The 10,429-nt window shown below is 42.9% G+C and overlaps 1 long non-coding RNA gene across 1 annotated transcript; it reads right to left on the bottom strand.

The window, feature by feature from the left end:
* Positions 1-2,353: 2,353 nt before the first annotated feature.
* On the bottom strand, positions 2,354-8,485 carry LOC138685301 (uncharacterized). Its single transcript, XR_011324543.1, has 2 exons — positions 8,310-8,485; positions 2,354-3,935 (listed from the first exon to the last, which is right to left on the bottom strand). It is a non-coding gene; the product is annotated as an uncharacterized lncRNA (long non-coding RNA).
* Between the last annotated feature and the right edge of the window lie 1,944 nt (positions 8,486-10,429).

The raw sequence follows: 10,429 nt of genomic DNA on the forward strand, positions 1-10,429 counted from the left end.
ATTCAGCTAAGTTATTCAAATTATATTTTACTCTATGAATTATTGTATGGACAAACAATAGATCTAGGTCCTTATTTTCATTTCGAAGCTTAGAAACAGATGAGTGGTAAATATTTCAGTTGATGTACTTAAGTAGTGAAGAGAGCTTGCAGACTCAAGTACCAAGTCTTTGAAATCATGGAACACCTGGCAGAGACTCTTAAAAAGCTTCTTTGTTACTTCTACCTTATTCTTGGTTTTCCTAAACAGGTGGAAATTACCCCAAATCAATAACAAGAGTTGCAAGGTCAGTAAGAAGACCAACTCAAATCTGGGTCTTAATTTCAGGGCCAATTTGCCTTACATCCCAGTAATCTGTTATGTGAGTTTTAGCAGATCTGACAGCTAATTAATTATAAAGGAAGATTGGAGAGTGGGCAGCAGCAGTGGCACAAGAGGATTCATCTTTTCTGTCAACTTACTAATGTGTATCCGTTCTCTTGGCCTGGAAAAGAATACTTCTAGTAAATCTTTGTCCATCTTCCATCTCCAGAAAGGAAATCAGACATGACATTAACAATTGCCTCTGTATTCTCCGGAAAACGCACTCTTAAACCCAAGACATGGAAATATATTAGCACTTCAGCATCTCATATTTCTTTCCAGCTCCGTGGCTCACATTATATGAAAAATGTATAAATAATTTTCCAAGCAAATATGTAACCCGACAGTGTGTAAATAGGCAGGATACACGCACGCTGTAAGGACAGAGGAGGAAAAAGAGGTGTACCACTTCCAAAAGCTGCTGAGGTCAGTAGGCCACAGAATTAGCAGCAGTATAAATTTATGTGGTTTACACAAATTATAAACAAGTTTTGTGCATTGGGACAGGGCTCTGAGCAGCAACATGGCAATCGATAGAGCTATCGAAGCAGAATATTAACATGGTGGCTGATCATATAACATACTTTAGCTCTCCAGGAAAATCCTGTAGGTATTTTCAGGCTCTGGAAAGCCGAATGGATGGAATATTTCACAACTACTGTCATGCCAGCTGCAGTCCTCAGCTTCTCATCTGTTTAGTTTCACTCTTGACGGTGGTGTGATTTACTGACCTCTTCCTGAGCAAGAAGGGAGCACAGCACTCAAAAGAACAGCACCGTGGCTTTCCACAAAAGGTGGGTCTGATTATTATCTGACTTCACAGATTTCTGGTAAAATTCTGAAAAGTCTCTCACACTTTTCTTAAACTTTATTAAGGACAAATGAGAATACTGAGATTTCTTCCCCTCATCTACCAAAAGGGTACATGGAATGCTGAGTTGTAAAAAAGTGCTGCAAAAGCTCCACCAAGTGAGAATTAAAAATAAAGGAACCAGGTACTTCCAAAGGTATGTGTCCCTACTGTTAACATATAACAGTGGCAGTGAGAACCATTTTCTGGACTTATTGCCCAGACTCTTAGCCTGTTCACTTCATTTGTATGCATTCCTAAATGGGAGGGAGGAAGGGAAAGCACCCTCAGCAGTGCAAGTTTGGGACGAAGAATTATCTTGTTTAGAACAGTGCATTATCTTCCCTAAGGCTTTTATGTGGCATCGTTAGTGCTCACAGAACAGCCCTGTGTCATTTCACATTCCCTGTATTGGTCTTTTGCCTTTCATCATATCCCATATAAATTTTCTTTCCAATCTTTTAATATATTAGCTAAATAAAATTGCCTAGGAAGCATGTAACTATCTTCATTCATAATTCAGATGTTCTAACTATTGGCAGGAAGAGCAGAGGCTCCACTTACTCCTTTTAGCCGGACCAACTACTGCCCATTACCACCGCTATTGAAATCAAGCGGCAGAAGCCCCTCTCCCAAAGCAGGCGTGTGGCTGCGCTGTCAATACCCGCAGCCTCCGGAGGTCGGGGCACGCTGGTTTGTCAGAGCACTTACCCCATTAGCACGGAGAAGACCGCTTCCACTTCTTACTGCTGTTTCTGCACCTTCACTCACAGACAGCAGTGAGAGATTGCCAAAGAGTGAGATGAGCTTCGGAAGCGATGGGGAAAGGAAGCAGAAGCACCAAAGTCAGCATCACGGGAAAATCCTTCTGCTAGATGAAGACACAGTGAATTATGATTCAGCAGACGCTACTGACCACGGGCACAAGCCAGTCTAGGCAGCATTAACTACAGAATTCCAAAAAAATTGTAGAGGTGTGAGGCATTTCTCTTTCCCTCTGTTTTGCATTAATATGAGTGGTGCTGAAATGCATTGCCTAGGTCTGACATGATCATTTTAAAAGATATGATGGGGTAAGGTTCTGAGAATCATGAGAACAGCAACAACAAAAAAAGAAAGACAAATACACCTGACATGAAAGACTGCTTAGGAAGTCAACATTTTACTTACCAAAGAAAAGGTAAATGTCTATCTTGATCACAACTTCCAACTCTGAACAACAAATGGAACCTAACTTTGACAGAAGATTCTCCAGCCTACTTCATAAAGCACAAAAAAGTATCCAGATAGGAAATAAAGCTAATTTAACCCTTGTTAGGAATAGTTTGGGGGTTACAAGATTTCTTGCTTGTATATTAAAATAATGAGGAATAATATACAAAGAATTGTGATAAGTTATCCATTACTGGAATTTTTAAAATCAAATGTGATTTTTTTTTTTTTTTAAAGAAGTGCTCACCTTGAAACAGAACCATGTTCAGAGAAGCCCTGCAGTCATAACTATATAGGAGGTAATGGTTCATGATCAAAACGGTCAAAAAATCCCTTTAGTATATGTCTCCGGTGGTCTCAGCTACCTGGTGGCCACACTGGGATATGCTAAACTAGCTGAAATCCTCAGATCCTGGATGTGGCACCACCATACTTTTAATAGGTCTACACAGATAAGTAGAATTTGGGGAACCCAAGCAATGTTTGTCATATCAGCTGCCAAAAGACCTAATATGTAAGGCCTCAGAGAAGCCAGCAGGTCCTGAGCTGTGCTGTCCTGAGAACTGGTCAGTCCTCTCGCACTGGGTCCCCTTTTCGTTTCGGTCTCAGAAACTGCCCTCAAGATCCACAAAATTGCACAGAACTGTTTTCTATGCAGGTCATTGCTTAGGTGCCAGAGGAGATTGTGTGATGGCAAACAAGAGATGTGTCCCGTAAGACATGCTCTTTTCTGATGGAAATTTGAGAACTTTTGCTAGGCTATTGTAATATCTCTCCCCCAGCCACTCTAAATTCTAATAATAGCCTGCAAATACCAGATAGGTTTCATTTAAATATATCGCCAATGGTTTTTAAGGACTCTGATAACAACTTGGCAATACAAAATAAACCTGTATTTGATCTGCTTGACAATGTATTGGAAATCTTAAGTTGATCTTAATTCATCACCGCTATAAAGTACAGTATTTGTTACCTCTATGGATTGCTCTATGGAAATATCAAGTTCAGTTTCTATGACAACAAGAGTCATAAATGCCAAAATTCTTCATGTTCACTTTCTTTTTTCAGCTTGACAATGAGTCATTTCTTTTTCATTCCTGTAAATTAACCTTTTCCTTTCCCCTGGAAATTAATAATCCAGACAGTACATGCCTTCCCTTCTGTATTCACAATGTCCAGTTGCTTCACTGCAGCCAAGCTGCGTCTGGAGAATTTGAAAAAACTTGTATCCTTTTCTCCAGGAATTCTCAGATCCTGGAAATGTGATGAAAGGTGGCAAAAGAAAGCCAACGGGTAATCTTATAGAAGCAGGGCTCTTCCAGCAGCCACATTCCAGTTAGGACTGCATGGTGGCACTACTGGAGCACATGAGGGAGGCACTGATGGCTGAGGGCATCCCATCTGTCCCAGTGTCAGAGGCAGCATCCGAGGCTTGCACAGGTCAAGCTCCTGCTTCTGCATGCTCACGGCTCAGGTACGTTGATGGACAGGATGGACATGATGGCAGGAGCTGCAGAGAGTTTTGCAGAAAAATATCAAATCAACATCTTTATCAGGAGAAAAAAAAAAAAAAAAAGAAAAGCAGGACATATATTTTGCAGCTCCTTGTCAGAGTATTGGAGTCAACAGCACTTTCAAGATCCACAGTTCCAGAACAGCAGCACTACGCTGGTGGACTTAGGTTGTCTGACAAGGAGCCAGGAGTCCAGAGGGTCAGAAATACATGGAAAAAATCCTTTATGAACAGTTTTTCCTGTAGTATAGCAGAAATTAAACTCTTTAGACAATCTCAAAAGACCTGTAGTTTCAGTGAGTCAGGGTATCTGTCTCTTGTTTCAGAGTCCAGACGGTCTGGTGTCTCCAGCTTGGGTAAGCTGCAGCATGTGTCACATAGGAAACTTCATACATCAGCATTTCCAGGACATTATATTCAAACTTCTGGTTCACAGTATGTTTTGGGAAACAACTGTATATAGTCAAATATGCTTGCTCTATTATTGCTCTTTTCTAGACATTTGTATTTGGCTACCCTTTAAGAGAGGATACAGGGGGAGATGTACCCTTGTTCTGAGCTGATATGGTCATTCTTATGCTGCCATGTAAATGATGTTTGTTTTGATTCGATCCAACATTTTCAAAATGAATTAATTTCTCATTAATGCCAAATCCTGTCTTCAAGAGTCACCAGTGACAAGTGGGGCTGCATGCTCCACTCCATGTCCAAATGGACAGGAAGGCTCACCATCCGTATCCAATTGTCATAGCACCGAAAAGGTACCTGCCACTGGCCAAGGTGATCATCATCCTGAACGGCAGTGGAAGTAGCTCCTTCTCATGCCAATTAAAGCTGCAGTGGCTACAGGACAGAAGTGGGGAGGGGATGGAGAGCCACCGCAGAGCCAGAGACAGGGTGACTCCATGGCTTCCTGGGGAAGGACATCGTCACACAGGAGCCGTGACCGGTCATGGAGAAAAACATTCATCCACAGTCCATTAAGGGCCCCCTTCCACACCATTGGCATTTCTTGTGAAAGCCTGCATGGCTCTGAAGGGGCCACGGGAGGTGTGAGCACATGGACGTGGATTAGGTGGATCAAGGTTAGAGCGGGCACAGTCCGGTCCGTGCTTCCCCCTTGGTTTTCGGGAGGTGTCCTGTGCTGCGAGTCCTTTTGCCAGGCTGGCTCCCAGCCCCCAGCACATCCCCACCACGTCCTCCCCTTCTGCCGCCTTCTGCGCTCCCAGGGAAGCTCACTGGTGCTGGAACAGCAAAACCCATTTCCATCTTAATTATACAAAAAGTCTATGCAAAGTACTGCAGCCGCATAGTTTATGAGAATACACAGGACATATATTACCTAAGCAGTGGCAGAACAGGGTCCCTTATTGTTTCTGCAGGTTGTAAATTATAGAAATCATTTTACAATTCCTCTTGTATGTAATTTTTTTCCCTCTTCTCTACAGTCCTGTCTCATTCCAGTTCTTCTGTGTGCTACAAAGACGTTCTGAGTATAACTATAGTATTTCCCTGACTTTGAGCAGAATACATTGAGATGGGAACTCATGAAAATTACTCTCTGTACAAGAGAGCTTTGCGATGCAAATGGACCTTGGCTTGGCACTAGCTCCTTTTTCCTCCAGAAAGGAGCCTTACTTTTAACAGATCCATTATCCAGATGCTATGTATGGTGGAAGGTCTCATGACGTTCAGTGCTCATGACTGAAGTAGGACGACGCTGTGGCTTGTAACACTGCACTTCCATTGCACAGGGCTTTTTTTTTCTTTTGCATCTGTTTTAGATTTAGGCCAGAGAAGCATTACTGCCCTAACTGTGCTTCCATCAGAACAAAGCAGGTTTTAAGCTGACTTTTGTGAGAGAATAAGGGCAGTGCTGGGCACAAACGAAAATCCTCTCTGCTCTGTCATTTCTCCATGACAGACTTTGTACTATAAATCTGTAGGTAATAAAGGTAGCTGCTTGCACACCAGCTACGCAAAGCGCGGCACATCATTGTGCCGTTCTGCCTGTTTATGTGACTGTAGAGAATATTTCAGGCCCAGGTGGCAGTTTACAGAGGATGGCATCATCATCAGACATATACGCAACCAGGCAGAGTTGAGGAGCTCGTGCAACATTAACTTTGGTATTTGTTGGCTCCTGAGCTTGAATATGCAATATGAATATTCATTCAGGAACAGCTCTCTGGGTAAGGCCAATATATTAGCTGTCAAAACATAGCATGTATCAAACTTTAAAGACGTTATACAGGAGTGGTATCAATGGAAGAAGTAAAATGTAGAATATAACTAAATCTCTTGTAAAAACTCATCTGTAACCTAAGTAAGGCTTCTTTCATAGGAAGCTCAAACACGAAGAAAGATATTCATGCCAGCCTTTGCTGTAGCGCTACCAGAAGCACTCCCACCGACCTGTAAAGGTTGCTGCAGTGTAGCCACCCCGCCACTCACCCTGTTTGGGGTGCACTGAGCAGCACAGGCACCTCTGAAAGTTCTGACTGAACAGCAAGATGCTCTGCGTACCAAACCCCACGGCACACGCACATGCACAGTCGTCATCACCTTGGAATGTCTCTCAGACCACAGCAAGTGGTGCATGAGGTAGCGAACTGATCCTGGAACTTGGTGCATGGAGTACTGAATTAATCCTGGTACTCATTTTCTTCTCTGAAACTTTTTTATTGTGCCATTTCATTTTCAGCTTTTAGCTGACTATCCTTTCCCAGCACTTGCCATGGAAATATTTCTTCCCTTCCTGATCTGCTACCTGCATCAGTGTCTCCTGGGCCACAGAATCATGAACACAATGGAGAGGAACACTTTCACTGTTCTGTTTCTTAAGTGAAAATATAAGATGCTTGACTTTTTGCCAGTAGTTCTATTGTTAGTTGTGGAAACTCAGAAAAAAAGGTTAATACTGTTTATATTGCGATTTACATCCTTGCCCTTTCTTTGCACTGTTATGGTCCATTGAAGTAATTTAATTTGAAGCCTAACAATTGTGTTTTTAAAAATTTCTTATTTCCTTACTGAATTGAATATCCCAAGTAGATGAGTTTGGGAATTACTGCATGAAGCTAAGTTCAGCCATAATATGGCAAGCCTTTGAATCCAAATTATTCTGTTCTAAAAACTACATGTCTAGTAATCTTTCACTGTACAACAGCTCCACCATGGTTTACCCCTGATGTGCTCCATGTTTCCATGAGGAAACCTGGGCTGGAAGCAGAAGGTTTTCAAGGCAATGGCAGGGAGATGTGAGAAGTTCTTGTCACAGCACAGGGAAGACTGTTTTTTGAGACAGACTGATCAGCTAAAGACAGCAATTATACAATGTGAAGGCTTTCAATACCAGAGGACTGGATTTAATGGTCCTCATTTTGATGCTTTGAAGCAGGTTTGTCTGCCTAGAAAAGTCCAGTACATAGGAACTGTTTTTACATTTTAGGGGTTTAGTCCAATTTGGGCTGAAACCTGAATTGGCTTTTTTTCTCCCCCACAAGTTAAATCAGCTCCAGTTTACATTTATATTTTCACTAAAACTTCTGCTTCTTCCAAGGTCTGGTACATAATGTCTTCTCATAAAAAATCTTCATCTAACATCAACTAAAATTCTCATCCATGGTCTTTATGCTCATGAAATATTCCTTTTTTTGAATACCTCCAGTAAGTGATGCTAGACTTTAACATCTGGTAAGATTTTTATCCCATTGTATTTCTTTTTTCCTATCTGAAGACAATAATTTGTTTATATTGCTTTGCAATTCCACTTCTCAGTATTACTTGCCAGGCATTATCATATCTTTGCTTCCTAATTTTAAGAGGTTGTCGCTAATTTACAATATCAATGATCTATGTAGTCTAAATCCACAATCAACTTTATTCAGAACAACACTTTAGTCTTTCTCTTTACGGTAATAGGATAAAGAGGTGAGCCCATGGGCAGGGAAATGATGTGTTCACATTTATTCTGCTTCTCCATCACTCTGGTTTCCAACAGCCTGGTCTGCTCCTGAAATGAAGCTCAGGCTGGAAGTTTCTCTGCAAGTCTGGCTTGTCAGGAATTGAACAGCCTATTTCTTCATCCACTCCTTTAAAATGGCCATCTAGCTCTCATTTTGTATCTCCGCAGAATCCCACTTTCTTGAAGATAAAGTTCACCTAATCCTTCCAAACCCACTCCTATTTACCCTCGCTGGCCGTTGCTGTTGCTCACTAAGCCATGGCAATTCCCTGGCCACAACAAGAGCCTCGCACGGTGCTGCCGAAATAAGCGCGTCGCCTCCCGTAGCTCCTCGGGAGGCAGGCGGGAAAGAAGGAGCTTGTACTCAGGAGAGTCGTCCACAAAACCGGACTTTCCTCACTCACCTAAAGACTTCTCAGCCAGAATTAGGCTTCAGCAGCAACAGCTTCAAGCGGCAGGGTAGAGGGACATGCAGGAACAGCTGCCTTTTACTTGCCCAGGAGCAAAAGGGTACAGCCCAGTAACTGTAATTTTTGCCATTGCTAACAAAATCGCTTCAGCTTTGTACTGACCTGGCAGTGCCGGGTGTTAAGATTTGTTTGTCTTGTCCTGAGCTGCTTTTAGCTTGTTTTAGCTGTGACAGCGATGTGTAACAGTCAGGTGACTGCTACCTGACTTATTTTAGACTAGCTCTGTAAATAGTGCACATGGCAACACCTAACAAACCTGCACAGTCAGTCACTATTAACAATCTTTAGGTCTTTATACTGACCAGCCGGGAGAGGACGTTGTGTGCTTTAACTAATAGCTAATGGGGGAAGAAAGTCATGCTTTAGCTGAGTCCCAGTGAGGAAAGAGTATGCTAACATACTGTCTTATAAAATGTATAAAAATAAGCCCAAGCTGGTGTAAGACTGAAGAGGAAGAAATCCCTGGTAGCAAACACATGCCTTCCAAGGAAGAAGGCTAATGAGTGAATGTCCCTATGGGACAGACATTTTAAACTGCTCGATTTTCATTAAAATAACCTTTTCAATTAACCAAAAGGAATTATTCATATTCTTACCTATTATCAAGACCCTATTTTGTATCCATCAAGCCAACAACATGAACCGTAATTGAAAAAAATCAGTGTACTTTATTTCTGGGACTCTCTGTCTGGATCCAGAGGTTCAGCTGAACGGTGATCATTATGGTAAAATGAAAGGTGGAGACCAGGTCAGTAAGCCCAAAGTCCAGTCTCTCATATACTTCAAGTCACCTGTTTTTTAGAATCATAGAATCACAGAATAGTTTGGGTCGGAAGGGACATTTAAAGATCATCTTGTCCAATCCCTCCTGCCATGAGCAGGGACATCTTCAACTAGATGAGGTTGCTCAGAGCCCCGTCCAACCTGACCTTGGATGTGTCCGGGGATGGGGCATCTACCACCTCTCTGGGCAACCCGGGCCAGGGCCCCACCACCCTTACTGTAGAAAACTTCTTCCTTCTAGTCTAAATCTACCCTCTTGCAGTTGAAAACCATTAACCCTTGTCCTATCTCAGCAGGCCCTACTAAAAAGTCTGTCCCCATCTTTCTTCTAAGCCCCCTTTAGGTACTGGAAGGCTGCTAGAAGGTCCCCCCGGAGCCTTCTCTTCTGCAGGCTGAACAACCCCAACTCTCTCAGCCTTTCCTCACAGGAGATGTGTCCCACCTCTAGACTCACTCCAGCAGGTCCATGTTCTTCTTATGTTGGGGAACCCAGAGCTGGACGCAGTACTGCAGGTGGGGTCTCACCAGAGCAGAGTAGAGGGGCAGAATCCCCTCCCTCAACCTGCTGGTCACGCTGCTTTGGATGCAGCCCAGGATAGGGTTGACCTGGGCTGTGAGTGCACATTGCTGGCTCCTGTCCAGTTTTTCATCCACCAGTGCCCCCAAGTCCTCCTCAGCAGCACTGCTCTCAATCCCTTCATCCCCCAGCCCATATGGATACTGGGGGTTACCCCGGCCCAGGTGCAGGACCCTGCACTTGGCCTTGTTGAATGTCATGAGGTTCACATGGGCCCACTTCTCGAGCTTGTCCAGGTCCCTCTGGATGACATCCCGTCCCTCAGGCATGTCAGCCGTACCACTCAGCTTGGTGTCGTCAGCAAACTTGCTGAGGGTGCACTCAATCCCACTGTCCATGTCATTGACGAAGATATTAAACAGTACTGGCATAATTTTGGCATAATGCAATGTATTTCACAGGAAGGATGCTCCGCCATCTGCACAAGGCTACCTCCAAACCTGGTGATATTCTTGTACTATCGACATCTGTGCTCAAAGGGCTTCTTTAAGAGATCACGGTGATTTTATTTAGGGTAGTAGGAAGAGGGGCAATGTATTTTTTCAGCTTTCTTATTTCAGCTTTTTCAAAAGAAGTCACATTGTACACAGAGATGATTTCACCCCATAATTTCTTATCATTGGTAGAATGCAAAAAGATAAAGATAATGAAAAAAAAATATGAGTGGAAAAGGAACTGGGTTATGCCTATAGAT

Source organism: Haliaeetus albicilla, chromosome 5 (genome assembly GCF_947461875.1).
Source record: "Haliaeetus albicilla chromosome 5, bHalAlb1.1, whole genome shotgun sequence".
In the NCBI taxonomy this organism is placed as follows: Eukaryota; Metazoa; Chordata; class Aves; order Accipitriformes; family Accipitridae; genus Haliaeetus; species Haliaeetus albicilla.